Here is an 18,224-nt window from a genome sequence, read left to right as displayed (position 1 = left end):
AGGAAGAAGCAGGCTCATAGCGGAGGAGCCTGATGTGGGGCTTGATCCCGGAACGCCGGGATCACGCCCTGAGCCGAAGGCAGACGCTTAACCGCTGTGCCACCCAGGCGTCCCTGATCCTGGAGAATTTCTGACTCTTTCAAATGTTCACGTTCAAGTTCTTCTCCAAATTAGCTTGACTTGGAATCTCAAGAAAGGAACCCACTTGCTAACTAACTACTATACATGAAAGTGATTCAGACAGGAAATCTAAGTGAAAAAGGTAAATAAGTCATCAAGGAAGTGACCCAGGCCTGCGCTGACAGTTGCTGCCCTTCGCTAACAGGGTCATGTGTGGCCGGGGATTAACAGAGAGCCCACGACGCCATGATGCCTGTGACTGGAAGATTTACCTTCAGGAGAAACACACTTATGTTTCTTGCTAAGACAGAAAGCATAATGGCTAGTTCAGGCCCAGGGAAATCAAAGGGGTATTCGGGAGGAAGGAAAAGGTGGCAACATCACCAACTGACCCTTCTAAGCACCACCTATAGTCCTATAGTTACTATAGTTTGTCATGAGAAACAGGTGAAGCCTTTCTTACTTGATGGGGGATGACCTAGAGGGCAAAGGAAAGACCTGGACACCCAGGTGTGCATGACATGTGCAGAAGAAGGTAAGACTGCCAGGGACCAGGAAAGAAAAGACAAACTTAAACCCAACTTCACGACTTAACCACACTGGGTCCCGCTGTTTATAACAGGGATTAGATCATCAGGTCCACACGGGCTTCATTAATTTTTTATAGCTTCCTGGAACACAGTCGGGAAGAAATAAAGATCTTAGCCATGTGGGTGGGAAAGCGCACAGACCACTTGTAGCGTCTGCCTGGAAAGAGGCGAGAGGGAAGGTCGATACCTTGCCAGCCCTTGATGGAGCTTTGTTGTCATAAATGAATTTGAAGCCCGATTTTCAAAGTTGTTTTTTTTTTTAAACTATTGTACATGGACAACTTATTTTTTCCCTCAGAGATCTCACTGCTCATTGAATCCTAAAGTCTCAGCAAAGTAAATACAACGTGCTTGCTTTTGCCCTCTGAATTGATAAGGTCAAAGAAGTAGGAAAGCCTGTAAAAACATCCTGGGTAAAAGAGGGGGGTTTGTGCATAGAGCTGAGTGATGTAATGAGTGAGTTTTTCTTTCAGCACACAAGGGAAACCCACTATTTGGGGGGAATTGTGGTGAGCACATGCCTGGAACCTGAGATGCGCCAATGGGCCAACGCAGGTGAGAACCTTCAGCACCAGCGGTGAATGTGCTGATCCTCTCGTTTCCCTGTGAAGGTCCCCGAATGGAGCCTTCTCTCAAGCCCTCCTGCTCTAGTTTAGAAGTTTCTGCTCAGGCCCCACTCTCCTTTTGGTGGTGCCCCTTCACTTCCTCACTCCACACTCCAGGTCCCAGCACTCTCGGGGGCCTCTAGGTTACCTAAATGTACTAAATGTTCCATCACCTCCCTCTTCGCTTCCCCAGTGTGCCTTGTCCAATCTGCTCCCCTTCTTGTCAGTACCCTCTTTCTGAGCTACCCACCCAGAGACATCTGATACACATACTCATTCCAAGGCATTAGTAACTGAAAACAGCTAGAAGTGATGTCCCTTCATCCTAACAGGTAAACCAAGAGTTAGTGCCTGGCCCAATGTCCAGTGATGGAAAGAGGGATATTTGGCTGAGAGAGTGCTGACAAGGCCTCTATTGATGCATAAAACCAGCCCTTCCTACAGTTTGTACTCATGGTTCAGGATCATAAGTTCTTACAGCCCAACATTGACGAGCAAAATGTTCTGTTTTTTTGTTTTTTCTTAGAACGATGTGTCAATATAAGGTGGAAGCAGAAACCAAATCTCTTTAATGTTTTTTATTTTCCTTTTTTATATTTTCCTTTGCGGTACAACAGGAAACTTTTGGAAACTACTGGCACATAAATTTTAAAGCTTTTCCTTATGTCTTGGTTCCCTTACTACAGAAAAATTTCAAAACATTTTAGAAAAAAGGCAACTTGCCTGTGAAGAAAGAATTTTAAAAAACTAAAGAAACCACGTTTGAAGGATGAGAAGAGACTACCAGTGGAAGAAATGTGAAGATTTGACTTGGAAAGCAAAGCAAAAAATAGATGTGAACAACTAGAAAATATAAGAATAAAGAAGTTGAACATTAAGGTCCCTCTTTTGTAGAGCTGAAATAAAGTGCTAATCTGGATGTTGGGAAAAGAAGTGAAAGGAAGAAAGGAAAGAAAAGGAAGTTAGAGAAGTCTTAAGGGAAAAAAGACATCAAAATGAAAGTAAGCTATGAATATTCTGAATTTTTATTTTCTTTAAAATTTGTTTTAATATATGATGTCATACTGAGACTTCACTTATTCTATTGCATCATTTTAAATTTCTGTTGAAAATTCAAGCCAGTACGTGCTTAAAACACCCTTCACGAAGAGAAAGCAGCCCTAGGAGAGAAGATGACTAGAAGGGAGACAAATAGAAAATGGGCAATAAAAAAAGGAAAAAAAGATCACAATACCACAATTACAAAGGCTGGTTTGCAAACTCTGAGAGGAAGCCCTGGGTAGTGGCTAATATGTTTGTAGGTACCTAGATCTGGATTTAAATTCTGACTCTGGAGCTTTGATGGTGGACAGACCTTGGCCAGTTTTTTGTATGTATGTATGTATGTATGTATGTATGTATGTATGTATGTGTGTGTGTGTGTATTTAGATATGCTAGTCACCATACAGTACATCATTAGCTTTTGACGTAGTGTTTGGCCAGTTTTGTTTGGTTTTGTTTTGTTTTTTTTAAAGATTTTATTTATTTATTCGACAGAGATAGAGACAGCCAGCGAGAGAGGGAACACAAGCAGGGGGAGTGGGAGAGGAAGAAGCAGGCTCATAGCAGAGGAGCCTGATGTGGGGCTCGATCCCATAACACCGGGATCACGCCCTGAGCCGAAGGCAGACGCCCAACCGCTGAGCCACCCAGGCGCCCCTAGCCAGTTTTGTTAATCACGTCTGGCTGATTCAGCCCCAAACCCTTGCGCCTGCAACAGGCCCTGGCACACAGAAGGAATACACTTAGTGTCTGTTGAATGAATAGTTAAAAGACTCCACCAACACGAATAATAGTTCTTATCTAATGGAGTTGTGGCAAGATTCAAGTTAGATTGTATCTATTAGCTTATTATTAGAATATTGTCTGTATTGAAAGTGCACTGTATTCTGGATAATGCGGACTTACACACGCAAGGGCCTGCTTTTCACAAGCTCTTGACACATCCTTTGGGATCCAGATTTCTACTTAGGTGTATGTGGCCCCAGAGCTTCTGCTGTGCCATCACATTATAGATGGCTCATCTGTGCCCCACAACCTCCACATCCCTGTGCTATACCTTATTATATACTTGCTCCAGAAGACAGTATATAGATAAAGAGTATATAGTTCTACACACAGTGCATGTATTAGGTGAACATATGAGGTATTTGGTAATGATTACTAAATGAATAAATGAGAGGAAGTTAGGCACCATTGCCAAGAATCCCCTTGCGACTCATACCGTCGTCACTGCCACATCATTTTGTTGCCAGATCCGCACAGTGGAGGCAGGTTGCCAGTCACTGGGTTCCTCACTATGCCCCTCCACACTCAAAACACACTTCAATTAATGTCTAAGACCCCAGTTCCCTAGTATCTAGTTATCAGCTCCTGAGATAAAACCAAAGATGGGGAGAATGTGGGGTATGGATAAGGAAAGCTACCTGAATTCAAACAAGTTTGTGGTTAAGGGAAAAGAAGTGAATCACATAAGGAGTAAAATCCTTATAGTTGGAGTGGACATGGAGTTAGCATTGCAACTACAAATCCTCAATCTTCTCTTGATGATCATGGAGGTAACATGGTGGACAGAGATGATGTGGATATCAGCAGCCCACTCCTCTGCCCTTCCCAGGTTATCTATAAAGAGATACTGGATAAAATATGTATAAAAATATTATATCTTAGATAAATTGAAAAGAAAGACTAGGAACTAGTTAGGAGTCTGATACAAAGCAAAAGCTCAGAACCATTAAGATGAACAGAGCTGAAGCCATGTGGTCCTTGGTGGAAAGTGTTCTAGGCTGTTTTTCCATCACCTACAAGGTGATAGGAAGTTGGACTCCTTGAACAGTGGAACCATGAAGGAGTTGTCTAATCTATGAATTATGAGCATATTAGCTCTATTCATCAGTGGCAGTACTTGGGCACAATTGGATGCCAGATTACTTCACTGGGCTATAATAGATAAGCACCCACCAAAAATATGAACATCAGGTTTATGGCTGGGATGTGAATACCTTCACATGATAGAAACCTCGATGAGACGCTAAAGTTAAAACTGGTATGGAACCAAGGAGACTCATAAAACTTTGGTAGAGACAAATGCCAAACTGCCCTAGGCAGAAAGTCCCTCCACCCCTGTAGCAGCGTAGGAAGCATTTCCACAACTCCCACCAGAAATGAGCTCAAATATAAAACACACAAGAAATCCCATCATAAATCTAGCACAAAATACTATGACAATTCACAGAACCTACAGATGGAAGAATTACATGAAAGGGAATTTTCACGTAAATGTTTAAAATAATCAAAGAGATTAAAAATGAATAAAATCTATAAGATAAATTCAGAGCATTGGAGAAAAAGAAATTGGATTTTTAAAAAACAAAATAGTAATTCTAGAAATGGCAAATGTGACAACCGGAATTTAAAATAATTAATAATTAAACAGTAGGCTAGATCCAGTTGAAGGAAGAATTTGTGAATTAGCAATTAGATCTGAGGAAATCACCCAGAATGAAACATAGTGGGGAAAAAGGAATGGAAAATATGAAAGTCATAAGCTACAGAGAAAATAATTAAAAGCTTCACCATAAGCATTAGTAGGATTTCCAAAGGTGAATATAAAGAGAATAGGATTTAGGAAATAAAGTGATAATGACTAAAAGCATTCCAAAACTGAAGAAAAATAGATGGGGGTAGAGAAAAGGGGAAAAGGATTCACCCAGGGCTTATTTATTTGAGAGAATCTTGCCTGATTCCATAGAGTGGTTTGGCTGTCCTTGATCTGTGCTCTAATTTCATGTGTGTTTATCATTGCCCCTAATACATTGTATACAATTTGGACTCAGGAATGATGCCTTATTCATTATGTTTATCTACTGCTCAATATTCTTGGCACACAAAAAGTACTTGATGAACATTAATGGAGGAAGTAAAGAAGAAAGAAAGGAAGAAAGGAGGCAAGGCAAAGGAGGGAGTAAGGGACAGAGAGAGGGAAGGAGAGGGAGAGAAAAATTGATCAGCATTAAATACTAAAGAACTCCTTGAAAAGATGTGTGTCAGTGTGTGTGTTCAACACCAGGTGTTGAATAATAAAACTGATTACTTTACATATAAGGCTATTAAGTTTTATAAACATATGTTATTTTTTATTTAAATTCAATTCAGGTAACATATACTGTATTACTAGTTTCAGGGGTAGAATGAGTGGTTCATCAGTTGTATACAACACCCAGTGCTCATTACATCAAGTGCCCTCCTTAATGCCCATCACCCAACTATCCCATCCCCACCCATCTCCCCTCCAGCAACCCTCATTCTGTTTCCTAGAGTTAAGAGTCTCTTATGGTTTGCTCCCCCTCTGTTTTTAATCTTATTTTATTTTTCCTTCCCTTCCCCTATGTTCATCTGCTTTGTCTCTTAAATTCCACATGAGTGAAATCATATGGTATTTGTCTTCTGACTGATTTATTTTGCTTAGCATAATCCCCTCTAGTTTCATCCATGTCGTTGCAAACCACCAGATTTCATTCTTTTTGATGGCTGAGTGATATTCCATTGTATATAAAATATATATATACCACAACTTCTTTATCTATTCACCTGTTAGTGGACATCTGGGCTCTTTCCATATTTTGGCTACTGTGGACATTGCTGCTATAAACATTGGGGGGCAGGTGCTCCTTCAGATCACTACGTTTGTATCCTTCAAATAAATACTTAGTAGTGTAATTGCCGGGTCATAGGGTAGCTCTATTTTTAATATTGTTATATTAAAAACTTCCTTTATTTCCAGAGAAGTGGGAAAACAATTTTCAAAGTTGAAAGTTCATCTTTTCAAGGTTTATCCATGATGAATAGCTATGAGTAACCAGTTGTAAAAAAACAAGTACAAAAGATAACAAGTACAGTGAATGTTTAAGGCTGACTTGGCAACTGACATCTTGCCTGATGTTTGAATGTATCTTACAGATTCAGAGGATTGAAATAGTTTTACTTCCTACCTAAAATTGAGCTGAGCAATATCTGTTTAAAATGTACATATTCTACTCAGAGACGCCTTTTCAGCAGTGGTCGACATAAAAAAATACCAATGTTTGGTTTTAAAAAATTATTTTTAAAACAATTAAAATTCGAAGTTATAAAAATTATGAGAAAATGTGCAAGAATTTCAGTATATTTTATTGGACAAATCTTATCCTCTCAAAATAAATTTTAATAGACTTTCATAGAAGTATTTGAGGAATAAACTTCCACCTACTGAAGACTTCTGTGGTGTGATCTGTAGTGGGCACTTCACACACATTGTCTGCTTTCCTCTTTCCCCCAAATCCTCACTTAGGGGTGAAGAAAATAGGGCAACATAAGCTGTGTCTATTGAGTAAGGTCACACGGTAGAAAAAAACCAAAGTTGACAATGGGCCCAGCTGTCTCCAAATCCCTTACTCTTTCTTCTATCAAGTATAGATGGTTTTGTGGATTACTTGGCTTGTTTATTAACTCTTTATCAAATATATGGTTTGCAAATATTTTTTCACTTTCCATAGATTGTCTTTTCATTTTGTTGATTGTTTCTTCTGCTGTGCAGAAGCTTTTTAGTCTGATATAGTTCCACATGTTTATTTTTATTTTATAGCTCGTGCTTTAAGTGTCACATCCAAAAAATCATTACCAAGACCCATGTCAAGGAGATTTATTCCTATGTTTTCTTCTAGGATTTGTATGATTTTAGGTCTCGCATTTAAGTCTTTAATCCATTTTGAGTTAATTTTTGTGCGTGGTGTAAGATATGGGTTCAGTTTCATTCTTTTATATGTGAATATCCAATTATCTCAGCACTATTTCTTGAAGAGACTGTCTTTTCTTCAGTGAATAGTCTTGGATCGCTTGTCAAATATTAGTTGAGCATATATGCTTGGGTTTATTTCTGGGCTTTCTATTTTATTCCATTGGTTTATTTATCTGCTTTTATGACAATATCATACTGTTTTGATGACTTTTGCTTTAAAATATAGCTTGAAATCAGGAAATGTGATGCATCTTGCTTTGTTCTTCTTTCTCAGGATTTCTTTGGCTATTTGGTGTAATTTGTAGTTCCATATAAATCTTAGGAGTGTTTTTCTGCTTCGGTAAAAAAATGCTATTGGAATTTTGATAGTGATTGCATTGAATATATAGATGTCTTTTGGTAGTATGGACATCTTAATATTAATTCTTCTAATCCATGCATACAGGATACTTTCTATTTATTTGTATCTTCTTGAACTTCTTTCATCAATGTCTTGTAGTTTTCAGAGATCTTTCACCTCCTTAGTTAAATTAATTTCTATGTATTTTATTGTTTTTAATGTTATTGCAAATGGGATAGATTTAGTTCTTTTTCAGAAAATTCACTGTACATAGACATGCTACGGATTTTTGAATGTTGATTTTGTATCCTGCAGCTTCACTGAATTCACTGATTAGATCTAACAGTATTTTTTTTTTTTAAAGTGGGCTCCAACCCACTGTGTAGCCCAATGTGGGGCTTTAACTCATGACCCTGAGATCAAACACTGAGCTGAGGGGCACCTGAGTGGCTCAGTGGGTTAAGTGTCCTACTCTTAGTTTCAGCTTATATCATGATCTCATGGGTCCTGGGATCAAAACCCACATCAGGTTCTGCACTCAGTATGGACTGCTTGAAAGATTCTCTCCTTCTGCCCCTCCCCTACTTGCATGTGCTCTCTGTCTTTCAAATAAATAAATAAATAAATAAATACATCTTTTTTTTAAAAAAAAAGAACTGAGCTTAGATTGAGTCAGATGCTTAACCAACTGAGCCACCCAGATGCCCCTAATAGTAATTTTTTAATTAAGATTTTATTTTTAAGTAATCTCTATACCCAGTGTGGGGCTTAAACCCACAACCCTGAAATCAAAAGCTGCATACTCCACCAACCGAGCCAACCAGGCGCCCCAGATCTAACAGCTTTTTGAGTGAGTCTTTAGGATTTTCTACATATAAAATCATGTCATCTGCAAAAGAGAGACCATTCTACTTATTGTGTTTCAGTTCTGATACCTTTTATTTCTTTTTCTTGACTGCTCTAGCTAGGACTTCTAGTACAATGCTGATAAAAGTGGTGAGAGTGAACACCCTTGTTTTGTTCCTGATCTTAGAGGAAAAGCTTTTATCCTTTTACCATTGAGTATGATGTGAGGTGTGGGTTTGTCATATTTGGCCTTTATTATGTTGGGATGTATTTTTCCATGCCTAATTTGTTAGCAGTTTTTAATCATGAATCGATGTTAAATTTTACAAAATGCTTTTTCTGCATCTATTGAGATGATCATATAATTCTTTTCTTTCATTATATAATTATGACATATCACATAGATTTATTTGGCTATGTTGAACCATCCTTGCTTTGCAGGGATAAATCCCACTGGATCATCGTGAATAATCCATTTTAATGTGCTGCTGGATTTGTTCTGCTAGTATATTACTGATAACTTTTATATCTATATTTATTAGAGAAATTGGCCTGCAGTTTTCTTTTCTAGTAGTTTCCTTTTCTGGTTTTGGCATCAGGATAATACTGGTCTTATAAAATGATTTTGGGAGTGTGTTCCCACCTTTTTGATTTTTTGGAAGAGTTTGAGAGGGATTGGTGTTCATTATTCTTTAAGTGTTTGGTAAAATTCACTTATGAAGCTATTTGGTCCTGGGCTTTCCTTTGTTGGGAGATTTTTGATTACTGATTTAGTCTCCTTACTAGCAACTTGTCTATTCAGATTTTCTATGTTTTCCTGATTCGGTCTTGGTAAGTTGTATGTTTCTAAGAATTATTCCATTTCTTCTAGGTTGGCCTGGTTATTAGTGTATAGCTGTTCAAATACTCTCTTATGATCCTTTAAATTTTTGTAGTATCTGTTACAATGTCTTCTTTTTCAATTATAGTTTTATTGATTTACATCCTTTCTCTTTTCCATTGGTTAGTCTAGCTAAGGGTTTGTCAATTTTGCTTATCTTTTCAAGAGGAAACTCTTAGTTTGGTTAATTTTTTCTATTATTTTTCTGCTCTCTATTTCATTTATTTCTGGTTTAATATTTATTTTTTCTTTTATTCTGCTAACTTTGGGCTTAGTGCATTCTTTTTCTAATTCCTTAAGGCATAGAGTTAAATTGTATATTTGTGAGCTTTCTTGCTTCTTAATGTAGGCATTTATTGCTATAAACTTCCCCCTTAGAACTTCTTTTGATAAATCTCACAAGTTCTGGTATATTGTTTCCATTTTCATTTGTCTCAAGAAATTATTTAATTTCCCCTTAATTTCTTCTTCGATCCATTGGTTGTTTAGGAGAGTGTTAATATTCCATATGTGAATTTTCCAGTTTTCCTCTTGTTATTGACTTCTAGTTTCATGTCATTGTTGACAGAGAAGATACTCAGTATGGTTTCAGTTCTCTCGAATTTTCTTTTCTTTTTTTTTTTTTAAAGATTTTATTTATTCATTCGACAGAGATAGAGACAGCCAGTGAGAGAGGGAACACAAGCAGGGGGAGTGGGAGAGGAAGAAGCAGGTTCATACCAGAGGAGCCTGATGTGGGGCTCGATCCCATAACGCCAGGATCACGCCCTGAGCCGAAGGCAGACGCTTAACCGCTGTGCCACCCAGGCGCCCCTCTCTCGAATTTTCTAATACTTGTTTTTTGGCCTAATATATGGTCTATCCTAGAAAACATTTCACATGTGCTTGAGAAGAATGTGTATTCTGTTGGTCTTGGACAGAATGTTCTGGATAGGTCTGTTAGGTCTATTTGATCTATAGTGTTGTTCAAACCTGCTGTTTCCTTGGGTGATTCTCCTCTACATTGTGGGGAGTGGGGCATTAAATTCTCCAACTATAATTATATTATTGTTTATTTCTCCTTTGGCTCCATTAGTTTTTGCTGTATATATTTAGGTGCTCCAATATTGGTTGCATAAATATTTATAACTGTAGTATCTTCCTGATGTATATATATTTAACCCCTTTGTTATATAATGACCTCCTTTGTCTTTTTTTTTTTTTTTACCATTTTTAGTTTAAAGCCAATTTTGTCTGATAAAAGTATAGCTAACCCTCCTTTTTTTGTTGTTATTGTTAACATTTGCTTGAAATGTCTTTTTCCACCCCTTCACTCTCAGTCTACGTGTGTCTTTAAGGCTAAGGCGGTTCTCTTGTAGGCAGCATGTTGTTGGATCTCGTTTTTTGTTTCTTTAACCCACTCAGCCATTCTGTGTCTCTTAACTGGAGAATTTAATCTGTTTACATTTAAAGTAATTACTGAAATGTAAGGACTTATTATTGCTATTTTGTTAATTGTTTTTTTGATTCTTTTGTAGATCCATTGTTCCTTATTTCTTATCCTGCTCTTTTTGTGTGTATGTTTTGATGTCTATTGATATCAGTATGCTTTGACTTCTTTATCTTGTTCTTTTATTTAATCACTACAGGATTTTCCCTTGTGATTATTATGAGGCTTACACAAACTATCTTAAACACCCTATTTTAAACTGATAACAACCTAACTTCAATAGAATTCATATACTTTATAGTTTTATTTCCTCACATTTTAGGTTATTGCTGTTGTAAGACATTTGATTTAAATTGAAATAAAATTCACTTAACAAGTAATGAATCATGGAACTTTACATCAAAAACTAGGCATGTATTGTATGGTGACAAACATAATATAATAAAAATATTATTAAAAAATTCACATAACAAAATTAATTTTAAAGTGTGCAATTCAATAACATTAGTGCATTCATGTATTGTGCAACTATCACCTCTATTAGTTCAAAATTTTCATCATTCCAGAAGGAAACCACATATGCTTTATGCAGTCACTCTCCATTTGCCCTCCCTCAAGCCCCTGGCAACCACTTATCTGCTTTCTGCCTCTATGGATTTACTTGTTCTGGATATTTCATATAAGGGAAATCATACAATATGTGATCTTTTGCACCCAATGATTTTGACCAGGGTCCTCACCTTCCCTGCATCTGATTCCTTAGCCCTGAAGGTAGAAGAAAATAATTTATTTTTAAGTGTTACCCAGTGAGTTTAAGCCTAAATTAGGAACTCTGACTTGACCTCACACCTTGGAGAGTTGGAAGCAGAGCTCTCAGCACCTGTCTTAGAAAGTCATGAAGTCCAGTTGAGTTCATGGTGGTAGTGAGAACATAACTGGAGTTTTTCTCAGGTCTTGGGGAAAACTGTCAGTGATCCAGAAAGATTAGGGACTCAGAGCAAAAGTTATGCCAATAGGAACCACTTCAGTAGGTATCTAGTGTGGTGGACAAGATAGCTTCAGGAGAGATGGAAGCTCTACTTCTATCCCCTGCTCAGCCACCACACATCAGTGAGCTAGTGGGTCCCCCCACTTCTCCTGGTCCTTGATTTCTCATCATTAAGATGAGCAGGTTGAGCTACAACAAGTCCAAAGTCCCTCCCTCTTATAAACTTCTCGGAATCTTCAAGATGGAATGCTGTTAGCAGAAATAAATAAATATCATGATTATGTGGGAATAGACACTGCAGCCTGGAGGCTGATGGTCACAGAAGAAAATTAGGTAATAATCAGAGATAACATTCATTTAGTGTTTTTTATCAGTTATTGTGCTAAAACTTAAATGTATTAATTCATTTCTGTGTCACAACAACCTGTGAGGCAGGTACTATTACTACCCTCTTCATTTTCAGAAACTCAAGACTTAGAGACATTGAGTTTTTAAGACAGCTAGTAAGTGGGGGAGCAGGCATTTCATCTAGAGCTTATTTATTTCGTAACACGAGCCCTGAATCATTATATATTAACATGTAGTAAGCAAAATGATTTTTAATAGCTCATACATCTAGTGTTTTATATGGTAGGGCTATAAGTACATCCACTCTTAGGGAGACCTAAACAGAGACACATTGATAGTTTAATCAGATAGGCCATGTTAGGGTAGCCATGTAAGTGTTCAAGTTCCAGACTTCAAAATTTCAGATGCTGAACCAACAGTATTACAGAGGTTACATTAAAATGTTTTTGGCACTGGTTATAGAACTGGAGATTTTAATTCAATGTGGTAGTATTCCTAAGCCTAACTCTGGAGAGTATCTATCTATCTATCTATCTATCTATCTATCTATCTATCATCTATCTACCTACCTACTTATCTATCTAAAACTCTCTCCCTCTCACTTACAACACTGTTTACAAGAAGAGACTGAATCATAGATAGGCACTGTGCACCGGGAGAGATCTTCAAAAAACTACTAAAGATTGATCATAAGTAATTAAGCAAGTATTTGTAGCTTATGAAAAAGGACTAAGTGTATAACTCTATTTGCAGCCTCACAGTGGCTGCTAAATGTAAACTAACTGTTGCTAATGTTAACTAACTATTGCTAGTCAGTTAGTTAGTAGAAAGTTACTGTATCAGAGTCCTGGAGGAAAGAAATGGCACTCTCCAACAAGAAACTTTAGTAAAGGGGCTTTTCAATGGTTAAGGGACTATTTACTGGGTTAAAGGAAACCAATGAGAGGGTGACGAAACACTATAAGGCTAATAACTGCAGGAAACCAGCATCAATCCTAGGAGAAAGAGCAATTAATGGAAACTTGCAAGAGTAACTCTACCTCTGGAGGTCAACTTACAGGACCTCTGGCCTTGTGTAAAGAGAGTCGGCTTACTTACGGTAACTTGTAGGGAAGCCAGAGGATAAATGTGCTGAACTCCCTCCCTCGCACCCTCTGATTCACTGCTCATGCTGTCCATGACAAAATCTAGTTAGAAGAGGACAGGGAATTTGTTGGTACAGTCAAGGAAGGTCAGCTCCCAGGTCGCAGAACAGGATGGAGAGGGTAGAGGATAGATCTGTAGAGGCAAATGGAAATATTCTAGAAATATATATTTTATGTAGTCGCAAGTTCACTTTCATCTTTCTATGCCCATCACATCCCGTAAGACTGTGGAGGAAAGTGGGAAAGGACTTGGCATTCCTTCCCTGATATAAGTCCCTGAGCATCTCTTATGCTAATAAGTCAAACAAGGGACAGATAATTATACATTATATATTTATACAATGGTGCACAACAGATTTCCACTAGAAGAGGATAACTTTGCCTTGTGCTGCTACTAGGTAGTTGATAGGTTAGTTGCACTAGGTGAGTCCTAATTAAGTTCATCAGACTTCTGTATTTACAATTATATGATCCCAAGGGCTGTCCAAAGACAAAAGCAATAAATGTTGGGATTTACCTTCTGTGACTGTACTTTACCTATTAATCAGTATCCCTTGGGACTCATTCAAATGTTCTTATGCTATCCCTGGCTGTCCAAGATCCCCCAAGTGTGCACAGTCTAGGTCTGCACTCATAAAATAGTCCAAGATCTAGATATATTCTTATATTTTTTAGTCTCAGTCTTTACTAAAACTTACTTCTCCTGGGTTTTTTTCTTGCATAGCATTTGGATACACAAACTGAGAAACCAACTCAAGAAGAAATATGCTTAATGGTAAATAAAATTTTAACATACTGCCTCACTTATAATAGGAAAGGGATCTTCAATGACTCATTACACAGAAGTTTCTGAAGTAGGGGATTCTTTGCGTACCTATCAAATCATAATGGGAACCATCTTGACCCCTCAGTGGTATAAAGTTAATGTTGTCTATTGTCTTTAAGCTGTTATTCATTTATTCACACACGCATTTACTCAATATCTGCTATGTGCTAGGCATCAAGTTAGTGCTGAGAATGTTGAGAATAAAGTACCCTGGTCACCTATAAGATGCGCACGACTAAGATCCTCTGAAACACGTCAAAGAGATATAGTGAGATGAGGTCTACAAGTGCACAATCTCAGGGCTATTAGAGAGTGGAAGAAACTATTACAAACTGGGAAGCAGAAGGTGATGGAAGGACAGGAAAGTCTTTTGAAAGGCTTTCTTGAGCTAAGCTCTGAGAAACTAGTAGAAAAGAGCTAAATGAAGAATGAAAATTTTCTAGACCCCCAAAATGGTATGACAGCATGAGACATTTGAGAAACAGTAAAATGGAAAGACAGAATGTCGTAAGGAGGAGCAAGAGATGATATTAGGAAACGAGACAAATTCTTAAGGTCATTATAGGTCAAGCATAGGATTTTGGACTTTATACATTATACAATGGACTTTATTTCATCACCTAATAAGGATGAAACCCAAAAGATTATACACAGTACATTTGTATTTTTCTGATAAGAGGTGTGACAGAGACAATGCTATTCACTGTGCCATTTAATTTTCTTTCTAGGCACATTTTCCAGACTCCTGTCATCTATCTGGGGCCATAAGAGTTCTTCTGATCAATGGAATATGTGCAGAAGTAATGTACGCTATCACTCTAAAAGGATCCAGCCTCAAATATCCTGCATCATCTTCCACATTCTCTCAATTCACCTGTCAAGTAATTAAATGTAGGTGATCTAGAAGAGGAGATAGTGGAGCTACATGATGGGGGGATCTTTTGTCATTGCTTGAAGAACTGTCCAGGAGAGCAGCCATTAGACTATGGTGTGAGGAAGGAATAAACTTTGTTGAGGTAAGCTGCTGGGATTTGGTGGTTGTTTTTTAGAGTAGATAACATGAATTACACTGACTAATACAAGAGAGTCCATTGGACCCTCAGCAAGGGAGTAATATAATTAAGTTTATGTTTTAGTAAGATTACTCTAGCAGTGTATGGAGGATAAACTAGAGATGGTATGGAAAACTTGCAAGTGGGGAGACTAGTCATATGATTAGTGCAATAACCCAAGCAGGAAATGAAGATGTCTTGATTTATAGTAATGGTAGCAGAGATGGCAAGAAGATACAATTACAGGATATTAACAGGCTAGAATCACAGTACCCAGGGATTAGTTTCAGGGATCTTAGCCTTGCCTCCACACTAGAATCATCTGAAGAGATTTTAACAAGGCTAATATCCATGCTTCACCTGAGATCAAGTAGGTCAGAATCAACATATTCATAAACTCCCCAGGTTATTCCATTGGGCAGTCAAGGATGAGAACCACTGGTTTACAGCCATGGTCTCAGAATATGGTCCCTGGACCAGAGATTTTGGTGTCACCTGGGAACTTGTTAGACATGCAAATTCTTATGCCCTACCTAGGGTTACCAATCACTTCTGTTTACCTGGGACTGAAGGGTTTACTGAGAAAGGACTTTTAATGTTAAAATTTGATAGTCCTCTATGTCAGAGCTACTAAACTTAAATTCAAGGGGTGAGGCCCAGCAATCTGCATTTATATCATTGATCCATAACATCCTATTTGGCATATAATAAGCTCTTGCCATTTTGTTGAATGAGTAAATGAATGAAGAATCTAAAATATCTTCCCTATACTCTTTGTACAAAGCCAGGGTCTTTCAGCTCAGATCACACTGATCATACTGTTTGGAAGTACTCAGGTTAGCTCTTCAGTTTCAGAAGACTCAGAATTAATTCCTGTTATAAGTGAAATTAATTCTTGGTTTCTAATCAGCAATCTTTTTGGGGCATTGGTTTTGTCTTGTATTTTGCCTAGTGATGATTTTTCTGGGCATTAAGCCCAGTTGGAATTAATTTGTGTTTGTTTTTCCTTGCACAATGCTTCCAATTTAATATAGAAATGGTCAATTTACTTATTATTATTATTACTCACTTCATTTACTAGAATAAAGATGTCCCAAGGTCGAGGCACAGGGTTAAAAGTCAGACCTCTGGGTTTTTCTTCTGCCTCTTACTGAATGACCCCAATACATGTGGATAAACAGTCAGCCAAGTAAACACAAACACACCCTCTACAGCCTCCCCAGAGGGGGATTTAGGGATTAGCCAGTGAAGCCTTGTTTTCACACAGATGGAGAATAACCATACACCATGGTTTGTCAGGAAATATTGTTCTGGCGTAATTATTACTGGCGCCCCCCTTCATTGTTTAGAGTGTCCCCATTTGGAGAATTAATTATGTGGTCACCCAACATATGAGGAATTTGAGAGTTGATATGACCTAAGCCTAAGGCATGCAGTAGGTTAGTGAACAGAACTGGACATAGGGAAAAAAATTTCACCTCTTCATACATTAATCTGCTTTTCCAATAGTTCAGAATGGGATGGTTTCTAGTTTCAGGTTTTATTATAAATATCACTTCAATAATTTGACAAAAATATACATGTCACCTGGAGTCCTAGAGGAGCCTACTAGGATTAGTCTAGCAGAGCACATTGAGTCTAAAGTTTCTGATTATATTTTATTTTACTCCATTTTAATACTATCTATCTATCTATCTATCTATCTATCTATCTATCTATCGATCTATCTATCATCTATCTATCTGTATCTATCATCTATTATCTATCTATATCTATCTATCTATCTATCTATCTATTATCTATCTATCATCTATCTGTATCTATCATCTATTATCTATCTATATCTATCTATCTATCTATCTATTATCTATCTATCTATCTATCTATCTATCTATCTATCTATCTATCTATCATCTATCTGTATCTATCATCTATTATCTATCTATATCTATCTATCTATCTATTATCTATCTATCTATCATCTATCTGTATCTATCATCTATTATCTATCTATATCTATCTATCTATCTATCTATCTATCTATCTATCTATCTATTATCTATCTATCTATCATCTATCTGTATCTATCATCTATTATCTATCTATATCTATCTATCTATCTATCTATCTATCTATCTATCTATCTGAGTTTCTGACTTGAAAATCCATCTTACATAAAAAGATCTCATGCCAGCAATAAAGTAGTGGCTAAGCACGCAGATCTGCAACCAGATTCATGCCTGGACCCTAGATTCGTCAGTAGCCAGCTCTGGCTTTAATCTCTCCATCTCTCAGTTTCCTCATTTGTAAAACAAGGATGATGACAGTAACAATATTACCTAACTCTTAGAGATTTTTAAGAACTAAATAATGAATCATGTGTCTATTATATATAAAGCACTTAGACATTGCCTGGCACATGGCAAGCATCATGCGTGTGTTAGCTATGATAATTGCTTTTATCATCATCCCATCTGCTACTAATCCCTCTCCCCTCACTGGCACATCACGGTCCAGCAGGAATAAACCTCGGCCCAGACTTCTATGGCTTTTCAGAACTGTATGTCCTTACGAGTGTGCATGGCAAAGGCAAAAACCACAGCTTATTGACTACTGAATCCCAAGTAACCAGTAAGTAAATGGCAATAAGATAGGTGTTTAATACATGCTTCTTGAATCAAGGAATGAAAGGATGAATAAAATAGTGGACCTATTTGTAATACAGATGTCTCTGCTCCAATTTCCTCTTAGAACTTTATCTGTTGATGTGAGTACATTTAAAATAAATCCCACAAAACCCTGGATCTTTTAGAGAGTTCTTGAAGCAGAATTGGAGGAAGAAATATTCTGAATGAAGAGGCAGTATAGGTACTGACAATAGGGATAGTATTATCCCAGAGGGAATTTTCCTGTTTTTGCGGTGGTCTGTTACACACATATCTCTGGACTTTAAAATTTTAATTTCCTATGTTGCTTGTAATTCTATCAGTTGAACAATAACTTAGATTCGTTAATATCTTCTTTGAAAGTGTGGAAATACCTATAGGGAGGGTATAGTGTTATTAGTAAAAAAGATTCATACATTTTAGCTCATTCCAATTTCATTTTTACTGACACCAGGTAAGATCACTTCCAGCGAATTTAATGAGATTTTGACAGCAGAAGTGAGAAGATAAAAGGAGTAATAAATAACTTTGGAGCAGGGAGTACTTCACGGAAAGAATGAGGCCTGGAAGTAT

At 37.4% G+C, this 18,224-nt stretch overlaps 1 protein-coding gene across 1 annotated transcript in view; it reads left to right on the top strand.

Moving 5' to 3' along the window:
* The window catches only part of TMEM64 (transmembrane protein 64), an 85,080-nt gene extending 67,201 nt beyond the window's left edge, over positions 1-17,879 (top strand). The window contains exon 5 of the mRNA XM_057307672.1: positions 14,662-17,879. The gene's annotated coding sequence lies outside the window, so the exon portion shown is untranslated. The remainder of the gene's footprint in view (positions 1-14,661) is intronic.
* Positions 17,880-18,224: the final 345 nt, after the last annotated feature.

Source organism: Ursus arctos, unplaced genomic scaffold (genome assembly GCF_023065955.2).
Source record: "Ursus arctos isolate Adak ecotype North America unplaced genomic scaffold, UrsArc2.0 scaffold_6, whole genome shotgun sequence".
In the NCBI taxonomy this organism is placed as follows: domain Eukaryota; kingdom Metazoa; phylum Chordata; class Mammalia; order Carnivora; family Ursidae; genus Ursus; species Ursus arctos.
Note: the sequence above shows the minus strand (reverse complement) of the source record. Positions and strands in the feature narration are given on the sequence as shown.